General features: G+C 41.1%; 1 long non-coding RNA gene across 2 annotated transcripts in view; it reads right to left on the bottom strand.

The window, feature by feature from the left end:
- Positions 1 to 1,245: 1,245 nt before the first annotated feature.
- Positions 1,246 to 13,573, bottom strand: part of LOC142047914 (uncharacterized) — an 81,585-nt gene continuing 69,257 nt past the window's right edge. For both annotated transcript variants that reach the window (XR_012657239.1, XR_012657238.1), the window contains exon 3: positions 1,246 to 1,327. This is a non-coding gene — a long non-coding RNA (uncharacterized LOC142047914). The remainder of the gene's footprint in view (positions 1,328 to 13,573) is intronic.

Raw genomic sequence — 13,573 nt, 5'->3', positions numbered from 1 at the left:
ACCGCTGCAGCTCACCTCCGCTCAGGGCCTGCTCCTGGCTTTTTGCACCCTAAGCAAAAAACAAAAAAAAAAGAGCCGGAGTGCCTCCCCTTGGAAAGTGCCACCCCAAGCACACGCTTGGAGTGCTGGTGCCTAGAGTTGGCCCTGGGTGTGGTTCACCCTTGCTTGAAACCAGCATAAATTGCAACAGTGCAAATTGCAGTTTAACAATCCTGTCTACTCTATGTCTTTTCCATTAATTTCTCCACCAATAGCAATGCTTGGAGACTTGCCGTACTATGCAACTGTTTCAGGTTGATGGTTGTAGCCCCTGGAAGCTTACCCACTAGGGGCTTCAAATCAATGAAAGGTAAGGTCCACAGCACCTTACAGCATCAGGCCCATCAATTCTCATAGCCCCCAGTTCATCAGTGTATTTAAGCTAACTTTAAGCATGTACATGGTCCAGTTGACTTCAGCGGAACTACATGTGGACTTATAGATAGAACTGGTTGAAAAAATGTCAACGAAACTATTTTTCCCATCAGAAAATGCCATTCTGTCAAAACGAAAAGTGTTTCACAGATGTGTATCAGTTTCAATGAAAATGTTGGGAAGGTTTCTCCAGACCAGGATGTAATTTGAGAGAGAGAGAGAGAGACCCACCCTAGAACAGCCAAATGGTTCAGTCACTCACCTGCAATGTGTAAGAGCCAGGTACAAATCCCTTCCCCAAATCAGGTAGAGCATGGTCTTAGGGTATCTTCCACATCACAGGTGAGTGCCCGAACCACTTGGAAATTTTGGGTTGGGTGGGCTCTCTCTCCCCTTTTCAAACGAATTCATCAAGTCTCAGGGTTCCACTCTGGAACTAAAGAAAATGCCAAAATCTTGAAATTTCCTAATGAAACAGAATAGTTGTTTTCAAGCCAGTACTATTTAAAATCCATCATCTACTTAAGCAGATCAGTGAATCAGGGGCCTTACTTCAGAACTTGCTGGGCCTGATTCTCCTCTAGTTTATGTTAGTGTAAGTCAAGACTAACTCTGCTGAAGATAGTAAAGATACACCAGCATAAAGCTGATTGAAGTGAGTGGAGAATCAGACCCTATATTTTAGATGCAAGCAGCTGTGTGTCTTCTTTAAACTTTAATGGTATTTCCATATGCATATTCCACCATTTCCTCCATTACATAAAAATAATATGCCATGAAATTAATTATTATTATTACAGGATATATTTACTGGAAACCTAATTTACTTACATTTTATTCTATTGGCCTGCTTAAAAACACACCTCTCTTTTCCCCACTCCTTTGCTCTATGTTGTTGAAATCTGACATCCAGCTAAATGGAGGAAAATGAATAAAAGTTAAACTCACGCATTGTGAATGGTTTATAACTGGAGCTGACAGAGTCTTATGACACTGTCTTAGAGCCAGATCCTGAGATGGTGTAAAACTGTGCAGCTCCAGTGAAGTCAATGACACTGTAACGATTTGCACAAGCTACAGACTAGATCATTTTCCCATTTTCCATACCAAAAACGATCATCTTTCCACGGGAAATAGCATGCGTGTACACATGTGTGTTGCAGATGCTGAATCTCCAGTAACAATACAAAGCTTTCTTATAGCCCTGGTATATGGTCTAAGCAAACGGTAAAGTGAGAGAGATAGATTACAGACAGGTGAAGTGAGACAGAAAGCGGAAGTGACCTGTGTGAGGCCAATGTGTCAGCAGCAGAAGCCAAAATTAGACCTCAGAAGCTCCCATCCCTTAGTTCGTATTGGTTTAGTCTTAAATCACAGGATCTTTATCATCTCCTCTAGGATATGATCCAATACTCATTGAAGTGAAAAGAAAGGCACCCACCAACTTAAATGGGCTTTGGATCAGGCCCCAAGACTCTAATTAATACTGTGTATACCAGGGGTTGGCAACATTTCAGAAGTGCTGTGCCGAGTCTTCATTTATTCACTCTGATTTAAGGTTTCGCGTGCCAGTAACACATTTTATTGTTATTAGAAGGTCTCTTAATATATAACTAAACTATTGTTGTATGTAAAGTAAATAAGGTTTTTAAAATGTTTAAGAAGCTTCATTTAAAATTAAATTAAAATGCAGAGCCCCCAGACCGGTGGCCAAGACCCGGGCAGTATGAGTGCCACTGAAAATCAGCTTGCGTGCCACCTTTGGCACATGTGCCATAGGTTGCCTACCCCTGGTGTATACATTGCTTTGATAATGTGCTTGGTTTCAATTACACACTTACATGAAAACAGCAATTAGATCAAATCAATATTCCCTTAATTTGACTCTGGAAAATTATCCTCCTCCTCTTTTTAAAAAAACTTTAATTCTTATTAAATGTAACACATTTACAACATAACATCAGTATACTTCTGTTCTACAAATATCACTATTTGTTATGCCCAAGTGTAGACGATGATACAGCACATATTGTAATATGTATTCTACTGTGAATAAAAACTTCTGTTTGAAAGAAAATTATCACATGCTTATAGAATGGCAGGGGCCAAATTATCAGCAGAACTTCCATACAGCTTCCAAATTTGTACCTGCCCCTTTTGCACACAGAAAGTACCCCGTTTTCCCATGCAAGCACTATTTGCACTTGTAAATTAAGAACCTTGATAGTGCAATTTGTTACATGCAATGTAATGCAAATTGGGCAATCTTTCGTGAAACTTTGGCCAGAAAAATATGAACTGCGAAGGAAAAATCAAACTAAATGACAGTGTAAAGGAAAGTAGAGGGAGAAAGAAAAAGGAAATGGTATCAAACGAGGATATTGGATTTAATGCAGGAGATCAAACAGTGTATCAGGAGTAGAATAGCTGGAACAAAGTCCCATATTAAATACAAATTTGTAAACTCTCTTTCCTGAATTTCTTCTTAACTGCATCATTGAATAATAGGCAACGCTTAGAAGTGACACAAAACACCACTGTAGTACCTGATGAGACAGTAACAGGAGAGGGCCTATTCTGCAATGGGTGTCTCTGTGTATGCATCCTCTCTATCTCCTACCTGCTCCCACTCCCAACCCATCTTTGAAATAGGTTAAAAAGCAGCTGCTGCTTACTACACAGATCATTGTAGTTTACCATGAATCAATAAAAATGAAACAAGAGATTGGTCAAAATACTCTCCAACCTTTAGGGCTGTTGAGAACTCTGAGCCTGAATTTGGATTCAAATTTCACACGTAACTTTTTTATTTGCATTTGTTTCTGGTTAAGGCACTGGATGCAATGAATGACAGAGCTATGAATTCACAGCAGATTTCCTAGGTGACTATGGGCAAGTACCTTAGGGCCAGATTTGTAAAGGTGTTTAGGAGCCTAGAAATGCAGATAGCAGGGGCGGCTCTAGGGATTTTGCCGCCCCAAGCACGGCAGGCAGGCTGCCTCTGGTGGTTTGCCTGCTGAGGGTCTGCTGGTCCCGCGGCTTCATGAGGGCCTCCGAAGCCGCGGGACCAGCGGACCCTCCGCAGGCAAACCCCACCGGAGGCAGCCTGCCTGCCGCCCTCGCGGCGCTGGCAGAGCACCCCCCGCGGCTTGCCGCCCCAAGCACTCGCTTGGCGTGCTGGGGCCTGGAGCCGCTCCTGGCAGATAGCTGCTTAGTGGGATTCCCAAAAGCTTTTTAGAATCCAGGGCACCTAATTACCTTTACAAATCTGGGCCCTTAGGCCCTCTGTGCTTCCATTTCCTGTCTGTAAAGTAGAGCTCATACTACTTTCCTACAACAGCGGTTTTTGTGAGGATAAATTCAGTAACATATGTGCAGTGCTCCAATACTGCACTGATGGGCATCATACCGAGAAAGAGATTGATAATGGTCCAAATCAAACCCCAGGATCCACATAGTGTCTGGATCCAAATTCCAGGGCTGGTGAACTTTACAGACTTCTTAAATAATTAGATACACCTGGAATTTTATTTTTATAATGAATCTAAGGATAAACAAGGAACTTCAGTAAGCAATATAGCAATAATGTGCCTGATGCTGATGCCTTTTATACTGACATAAATCAGTGTCAATTCAACTGAAGCCAGTAAAATTACACTGCTGAAACTGAGATCAGAATCAGGTCCAATGGGATTGACTCTCTTTGTACTTACACCAGTTTTATATTAGGATAACCTCTTTCAATGGAGCTACTGTTGATTTACAGTAAGAACAGAATCAGGTCCAAGGGCTAACTGGAAGATTTGTGCTCTATGTTATTTCTTTAGACATGAGGCCATTGGCTGGACCGAAAACACCTGCTGATTAGTACAGATTATACTCAGTAGGGTCACAAATGTTTCTAAAGAAATAATATTTGCACCTAGACAGTTTCTTTTATACAATGATCTCAAAGCTTTTATCCAATGAGCTCAATGATTACAAACTTGGGTCAACAGCAAATTGCCCCAGACCCGCATGAGGTAGGTAAGTATTATTATTCCCATTTAACAACTAGATAAAGCAAGACACAGAAGTTAAAAAGTGACTTTCCCGGGGTCAGTTAGTAAGTCAGTGATAGAACTGTGACTAGAATGCAGGAGTCCTGATTCCTAGTCTCATGTGCTAAGTTCTAGATTGCAATTTCCTTGTGAAGGAATAAAAGGAAATCAGCAGATGTAAACCAGTGCAGTTCCATAGACTTCAATGGAGCTACTCCAATTTACACCAGCTGAGGATCTGACCTGTAGAATGAAGACCACCTGCTGTGGCTGCAGAACAGATATTGGTTTTATTTAAAATGTCAGATACTTAGAGCTGGCACGTCTCTGTTAAACCACAGAAATGCACGCTCAGGATGCAAATACATTTGGATGCCCTCCGCTGGAAATCATGTTCGCTCAACACTCACAGCTGATGCACAAATTGTTTCTACTCATGCTTAGCCTTTCAGATGGCCTGGTGCCTACGCATAAGCTGATTAGAACCTGCCCTGGGCTATGAGGGCATGGCAATGGTATGTTCAGATCAGTAAACTGTATAATAATATAAATGTCATCTATTTCACAAGAAACCTTGGCAGTATAAGTATCTTGTGCTGATTCCATCTACATATTAAAAAGAAACTTGAAGACTCTCAGGAGAAAGGAAGGCATGGGATTCACCACCAGCTCTTCTGGCTTCCAACACAAGTTGTATAGCAGTGGGTGCCTTGTTACACCCAAGACTATCTAGTGAGTGTCAGATTGCATGTAACATGAATACAACTGGTGTATATATAGCTTTGTTGAGCAGCCAAGCTCAGAGCAGAAAATGAACCACACACAGCATGTCTGGCACAGTTCAAGACATGAGCTGTACACTTGCCAGAAAAAATGGGAACCAGCCAAAGTAGAATAGTCCTGGGTGGTCACTAACTGGTTGTGCATTTTCTTTTCTGAGGGGCAAACTGGAGTAACACACAACAAGCATTATGGGCAATGAGATAAGCAAACTCATTTTAAGACACTAATTCAAATTCAAGCCACACCTATGGACAGTCATCTCCATCTGATTGTCCCTGGAGACCTATGTGAAATGAAATGATAGTCTCACTCCAGTTCCTACTGGATACAGGTCAACACTTTGATCACAATGTGCATCCTTCTTGGCAGCCTTGCCAGAGAAGCCAAAGGCCAAATGGGAAGAAAGGCTGGACTATGTCCTGTTGTCGATGAAAGGGTCCCTCCAGGACAGAAGTTGAGGCAAACTGGTAGGGTGCAGAGTTACCAGCTTCACAAGCTATTTAATTTTTCATCAGAGAAAACAGGGAGAACAATGTGAGATACAACAGGTGGAACATGGGATAAAACTACAAGAATAATCTAGTGGGTGAGTTTACAGACCAACTGAAAAAATAATAGGTCGATGCAGCAAACTGCTTCATGAAACACGCAGGAATATCTCAAGAACATCAAGGCAAGAGTGTGTTGATCTGCAAATACGTTACCAAAGAGTACTTTGTATCACAATAAAGGAATATTCGCTAGGTCTCAGCCTTCTTTCTCTAGAGTCATTTTGTCTGCATCTGAACCATACATCAAACCATTCAAAGTGACTTCCCCCTTTTCTTTCATCATTCATCATTTTGTCCATAACCAGGAGATTGCTCATTCTATAAAATACAGGCTCTCACTCACACTGCATAAACTACAAATAACTTGCCTTGATTTCAGTGAGGGCCCCTTGTGACTTGCTGTGTGAGAATGAGACCGCCTGATTTTGTAGCTGAGAGTTCTACCCTTTCTCCATAATTGAGCCAAAGACCAAATGTCTGAGACTAGAAGATGTGAAATTCATTTGATGCTTTTCAAAAGACAATAATTCTTTCCTGGGAGTCCCAACAGAATCACTAAGAGATAGAAGGTCAATGTTAAGGATAAATGAAGGTCAGTTATTTATTTATCAATTAATTCAGTAATCTGTGGCGCAACTCTCTGTAATTTAGGGAATCCCTCTCAAATGAGGAGAAATCTGCTTTCTCCATTGAATTCCCTTCAGCAACCATCAGATCTTGTATAAATTCAGGACCAAATTCTGTATCTCTACTATGCACTTTTTAGTGGTCCTCCTCCTCCAACACAAACAGAAGAGTTGGCCATTGACTGCTACTCAAGCGACCAGGGTTTAAGTGTAACTTCCTGTTCCAATAATTTCCCCCATTTTTTAATTGGATTTACATATCCATTTGCAATTCCTGGGACACATCTCAGTGTTGATTCTATTCCTACTACAGGTTTCATGAAACTTTCAGTTGCCATAAAGACAGAATCTTTGCAAATCAGTAGTGTTACTCTGTATTTACAAATTTATAATCTAGCCCTCCCCTCCCCCCCTTTTTTTGAGGTTCCTCAATCACTAATTTAGATCCATCATAATTTTGTATTTACAATACTTTATGTTAACTGCCTCTTTCATCTTTGAAAATAGAAATCTGCTTGAAATGCTTTTGACTGATTTGCATAATCCCAAACCACTAATTTTTTACTGCCACACTGGATCTGGAGTTTGTATTAAAGTTTATGACACAGAGATATTTAAAAGATTAGTAAATGTGCTCAGAAAAAAGAACCAATCCAACAACACTGGAATATTACCATGAATATTTCAGTCTAAACTGTTGAAGCATCAGAATTACAAGGTGCAATTATCTTTTGTATGTGTGGCTCCTAGGGGTGATCTTTATGTTAAAGGAAAAGATGGTTTAATGCTTAGTAAATGAGGGCTAATTAAAAAGCTGGGAGAAAAGTCTGTCATAGCTGAATCATGAGACAAACACATGCTGTGCATTTGTTTGAACAGTCTATGGTATGCTGACAATACTAAGCAAGTGTGGCCCTCTATAAAGTGTATTTGCCAAAACAAATCCTTATGGAAAGTCTGATTCTCTGTGACTCTGTCCACCAACAGCCCAATTCTAATGCTAACAGTAAGCAATGCCTTTACTGTATATGAAGTCCTATTAAAGTCAATGGGTACTTAATGTGAGTGAAGCTATCAATGTCTTTCCCCACAGAAGCATTACATAAAAGGATTTCGACACCTCTCTGATTTTTTTTTAACCATTTGGAAACAATTCTGCTAATATATTATACGTCTGGCCTCTTCTATTGCTTATGTTCTTACTCTGGATATTTGCATGGAAATAGCATTTTTGTTGCTTTCTTTTTCAACTGCTCTGGCTACCTATTCTGAACTTGAAGTCATTGATCTGGCTACCTAGGCTTCTTTCGTGTACCTTGTGCAGCAATTTTGGGCCATGATCATTTAAATTGTCAATATTACAGAAGCTTCCTCAAGCTTTTTTTTAATTATATATATAACAAATCTTTCATAGTCATATATGGAAATGTGGATCACAGGAGGAGCCAAAACAAGGACTCCCATTGACTTCAATAGATTTTGGATCAGGCCCCAAGAAGCTCTGGAGGAGGAGTGTTCAGGAGGAAAGTGACTCTTCCTTTCCTATGAATATGTAAAGTTCATCATTCACTTACAATGGGAACAGTTTCATCCCGATTTAGATCATGGTCCATGGATAATCAGACCACTATTCACTTTTCCCAGCTTTGGGGAAGTGTAATCAAGAAAGCATTATAAAGCAAACCTACCCTGAAGGGATATAGTTGCTTTAATAATGTTTAGGCCTTGTCCATTTAGTGTTTATGGCTGGAGGCTGGGTTTTTGTTGAGTTCCCTCCACTTCAATATTATTCCCAAGCCTGATCCTCAACTGATGTAAATCAACAAAGCTCCACTGAATTCTATGGAACCACACTCTGATTTACACCAGCTCAGGATCTGACCTGGAACCAGGTCTGATTTTATTTAGAAATGCAAACCTAAGCTCACTTTATGCCAAAATGTCCAATCCAAAAGCAAAATGCACATTTTTTTTTCAGCTCAAACCTGCTAAATTGCAAAAAGCCTTCTCTGGTCTGCTACTGGCCTCTTGTCACACATTTCTTGAATACAGTCCAAGCCTGGGCCAAGGAAATGCATATTAATAGAAAAAGAAAACGACTGACGACTTCCCAACTATCTGTCATACTCACAATTTTTAATGAGCCTTATATAATGTGTCACTAATACTATTTCTTTTACAGCCATCAATCTTAGTCATCTAAATCTGACACAGGGTACATGACACAGAGAGGGAACAACCTTTAGAGCAACATGATAAAGCAAAGATGCTTTTGTAACCAATCACAGAACTACTCAGGCTCCCTCCACAGTTGTGTGTCTAGTTTTGCTCCCTGTTATTCAGCTTCCAATTTTGCTTGATTCTACAAATCCTGCCTTAAACACCCACATTTTCCAGCCTTTCAAAAGTTGGCCCAAGGCTTGATTCTGCTTGGGCAAGGTCAAACTCTGACTGAGTTCAGGAGAGTGGTGGAAGATGAAACTCAAAGGGAAGGTGAAATTCACAGATGAACAGAACTACATCTGGCTGGAAAACAGACGTTGTACACCAAAATTCGACACACATGGCAAATCCTTTGTGAATCAATACCCCGGAGGCTACATCTAACATTTGATCTGGGATGTCTGATTCCCAGCTCATGAAGAGGTACCTGCACTAGCTCTGCTTGAGCTAGCATGCTAAAAACAGCCATGGAGCCAGGATAGCAGGGCCAGCTAGCCGCCTGAGTACATACCCTGGGGTCTGGGCAGGTCTGTGCTTGGGTTTCTAGCCTGAGATGCTGCCTTTACTACTGCAGCTACACTGCTATTTTTAGTGCGCTAGCTTGGGTACATCCACACAACCTGGGGAATCACACCTCCCAGCTCAAATGTAGACATAGCCAGAGTTTAGCATAGCTCCTAACTATAAACTATAAAAGGTGATTTACCAGCAGGCAATGGAGTGAGAATAGAATAGAATAATCCATACAGAGCACTAGGCAGAGTCAGGACTCCTCGATTCTATTGTCCCTTCTCCTGTTGTTTCACTGTATGGTCTTCAGCAAGTTAGTTAGGCTAGTATTTTCACAAGTGGTCACTGATTTGGGGCACCACCATTTTTCTGCACACAACTTGAGACTATGAGAGAAGCTGAGCATTGATTTCAACTGGATCTGTGGGTGATTCGCACTTTGGAAAATCAGGCCCCAGGTGTCTTAAGATGGAAACCCAAAAACTGAAGTATCCAAAGCTGCTGGCCACATCTGAAATGTTTGGAACCAGCCTCAAACAACTATGTAAGAGACAGTTTCCCCATCTTTAAACTCAAGATATTTACCCATCTTTATAAAGCCCTTTGAGATCTTTGTATGAAAAAACTAAAAGACTATAGAAGGGCTAAGTATTACTATTAGTTAGAGATGGCTGAAAAACAGGAGAAAAATTCCATGAAAATTCTTTCCCTCACCCCCAAAATTTAAATTTTGATAGGAAATGTCATTAAAGTTTAAAATGTGTTGTTATTATTGCACAGGCTTTTGCCACTCGAGCTAAAGGGGAATCTATTGGCACTACAGAGCCTATGATGTGCAGTTGAGTAATTTTCATTCTGCCCAACAGAGGGCAGTAGCACATCTGCATACTAATTAGTTAGTACAATATACACACTGTGCCCTGTATGTCCTCATTTTAATTCTTGCCAGCTTAATACACCAATGACTGGACCCTCAGAGGTCGAAAGCAAGAAGTTACCAGTGGTTATTGTTCACTGCCTAGGGCCAAGGCCCACTGAAAGAAATTTGAGGCCCTGGTACTCCATTTTCACTGGTGCCCTACTCTCTCCCATTTCACTCAAGTTACAGACATTTGGGAGCTTCTCCAAGCTAGGGGACCCAGTACAACTCTCCCTGCTATCTCTCACCTTTATCATTCCCTGACTCTCTATGATAGTCATAGCAGCAAAAGCCTTCCAGCACTGGCTGTGTATATCTACTTGGCAGAAGGTGTGTGCAAATAATCAAGCATGGGACAAAATGAGCATCCATTTCTGATAGCTGATAGCTTCACTGTGCTTAAACCTCCACTCAGCTTTATCCAGTAAGGTTTCTCCACCAGGCAGCAAATACACATATTAGTCAGGTTCTCACCCTCCCACACTCCCCTCAGTGCACACATTTGTGGGAAGAAGAAAAGCCACTGAAAGAAACAGAGGTTTCTATTTTATCCCTTGTATTTTCTACAGGCTAAAGTAACTCAACCTTGGTATTGTTCAATTTAAAAACAAACACAAAACCCTCCCAATGAATTTCTGTTTATTACAAATTGATCTTCAATGTGTTAAATAAATCAGTGCAAATGGAAATCCAAAAATAAATAGCCGTTCTGCTGTTGCTATGACTACTAGACTTTTTTTTTTTTTTACCTGGACAGAGATTTTATGTTTCACAGTCGCTAACAGTTTCAAAGGAGAATTGCATTCAGTTTTTAGTCCTGGTGCATTCTCCTCACACAACACAATATGAGAGATTATTTGTGGTTGCTTCTTAGAAAATAACAGAAAATCAGAGAGGGGAGCTCTTTTTCACTCCAGACTGGACAGACAACATACAAATGTAGTAAATGTGTTAGAGCTTATGAAGTCTATTCTACATATACAGGAAAAAGAGAGGGTACAATATTATTATTAGCATTAGAAGAGCAACCAATGGCCCTAACCAAGTTTGGGACCCCGTTGTGCTAAATGCTGGGCATATGTATAATAAGAGATCGTCCTTGGCCAAAAGGGCTTACCTTTCAAATAGACAAGACAGACAAAAGGTGTTAGAGAAAGATTCAACGTACAATCAGATGTCTGGAAACTGAGGTAGAGAGATCACATGACTTGCCAAAGGTGTCACAGGGAGACTGTGGCAGTGCTGAGAACTGAGCTAAGATCTTGAGTCCCAGGTGCTAAGATCTCGAGTTCCAGTCCAGCCACCATCCTTCTACCATGTGGCAGAGTGGTTTCTTACAGGACACCTAATCATCATGATGGTCATGATTTAAAACATTTCAAGCAAAAGAACCCAATTTCAGTCCTGGAATAAGCAATTGGAACTCCTCTGAAGTTGATGTCGGAATCACACTGGTTTATTCAGGGCTGAATTTGGCCCAGTGGGTAAAACGGATATCAGGCTACACATATCCCTCAAATTATTATTATGGCTAGGAGGGGGAAAGAGAGAGCACAAACACTGTCACCCTCATCCTGGCCTTTCTTAGAACTGACACACTGCAAACCCTGGTGCACCCTGAACTTTAGAATCTAAACCAGGGTGGGTGTAGTTATGGGGTGTTGTCTCTGTGCTTAAGCACTGCACTCCTGATGCACTAGCACTCTCCCGCATTCCTCTTGTTCCTCCTCCCAGTAGAAGCAGCCTGCTTCAGTAGGGAGTTGTGTATGGGTACAATGCCAACCTGAACACGGGTGCCAAATAAACGCCCCCACCTGTTTGACTCCGCCGTGCCCCTTGTGCTGTCATGTACACCAGTGAAATTTGGGCCTAAGTCACTAACAAAGGACCATTCACACCACTTTTCACTCACTGGGCCATTCCACAGCTGGTGTACATCAGCGTAGCTCCATGACTGTCAGTGAAGTTCAGCTGATTTAGACCAGCTGAGGGCCTGGCCCATTTTACACAAGTTTTAATAACTTCCAAAGCAATGGAAAGTCAAGCCCACTGACTTCATGGAGTTATCGCCTGATTTATAGCAGCTCTGTAGCATAGAAGGGAACAATCTAATCCTTGGAAAGGAGGAGTCAGATGGCCTTTCCAGTTCTAATTTGAGAAACAGCAAGGGACTGAGCACAGGGGGTGTTTGGGGGCCTAAGGGCTCCCACATCCTAATACTAGCTGGCTTGGAGACTCACTGTACGACTTCACAAGTCCTTTAACTTCCCTGTACCTTGTCTCACTATCTGTCAATGGCCCTATTAACACCGCCTTACCTCCCAAATATGGTTAGGAGGATTAACTAGCTAATGGAACAGATTGGAGCTGGGCAAGAAGCAGTTTTCCCATCATACAAAAATTTTTCCCATCCCAAATCAGGACAGCAAGTCAAAGTAGCAAAACTTTTCGCAAACTGAAAATTTGGTTAAAAAAAAAAAGTCAATGACATCAAAATTCACATAGCTTCAGTGTCTAAAGGACAAGTCATTTCAAACTGGATTTGTCATTTTGGAAGAGTCAAAACGAAAATATTTTGCCAATCATGAAACCTTTTTTGCAAAAATTTTTCAAGTTGAAAACAGGGTAGCTGGAACAATGTGTATATTTGGGATGCTGGGAGCCATTGAACCAAACTGTAAACCAGGGGTAGGCAACCTATAGCACACATGCCAAAGGCAGCACACAAGCTGATTTTCAATGGCACTCACACTGCCCGGGTCCTGGCCACCGGTCCGGGGGGCTCTGCATTTTAATTTAATTTTAAATGAAGCTTCTTAAACATTTAAAAAACCTTAATTACTTTACATACAACAATAGTTTAGTTGTACATTATAGACTAATAGAAAGAGACTTTCTAAAAAGATTAAAATGTATTACTGGCACGTGAAACCTTAAATCAGAGTGAATAAATGAAGACTTAGTACACCACTTCTGAAATGTTGCTGACCCCTGCTGTAAACCCTTTATATGATGGAAACCACTTCAAGCCAGGAGGTGCTGCTGCATCCCCAACACCCCTTGTTCCAGCACTTATGCTTGAAAACGTCCTTGAAACCAGATCCTTTCCCACAAAAAGTTTCAACGAACTGGCATTTTCCAACCAAAAATGTTGTGTTAAAAAATTCGCAATCAGCTTTAGACCAGACCCTCAAGCTGGTGTAAACTGGAGCTGCTCCAGTGAAGTCAATGGATCTGTGCTAATTGATACCATCTGAGGATCTATCCCAATGATGGTAAAGTGCTAAGCGCTCACTTATGTGATTCTACACAATATCCAGCAACATGAAATATTTTTGAACCCCCAAAATAATCCTCAAGTAACTTGTTAATGTTGTTCATTTCCACCGATCTCAATCTATATAGAATTGCATGCGCATTCTCTCTCTCTCTCACACGCACACACACACACACACACCTACACACACATACATTGATTGTGAAAGTGCTCCAAACAAACACAGGCAT

Source organism: Chelonoidis abingdonii, chromosome 18 (assembly GCF_003597395.2).
Source record: "Chelonoidis abingdonii isolate Lonesome George chromosome 18, CheloAbing_2.0, whole genome shotgun sequence".
Classification (NCBI taxonomy): domain Eukaryota; kingdom Metazoa; phylum Chordata; order Testudines; family Testudinidae; genus Chelonoidis; species Chelonoidis abingdonii.
Note: the sequence above shows the minus strand (reverse complement) of the source record. Positions and strands in the feature narration are given on the sequence as shown.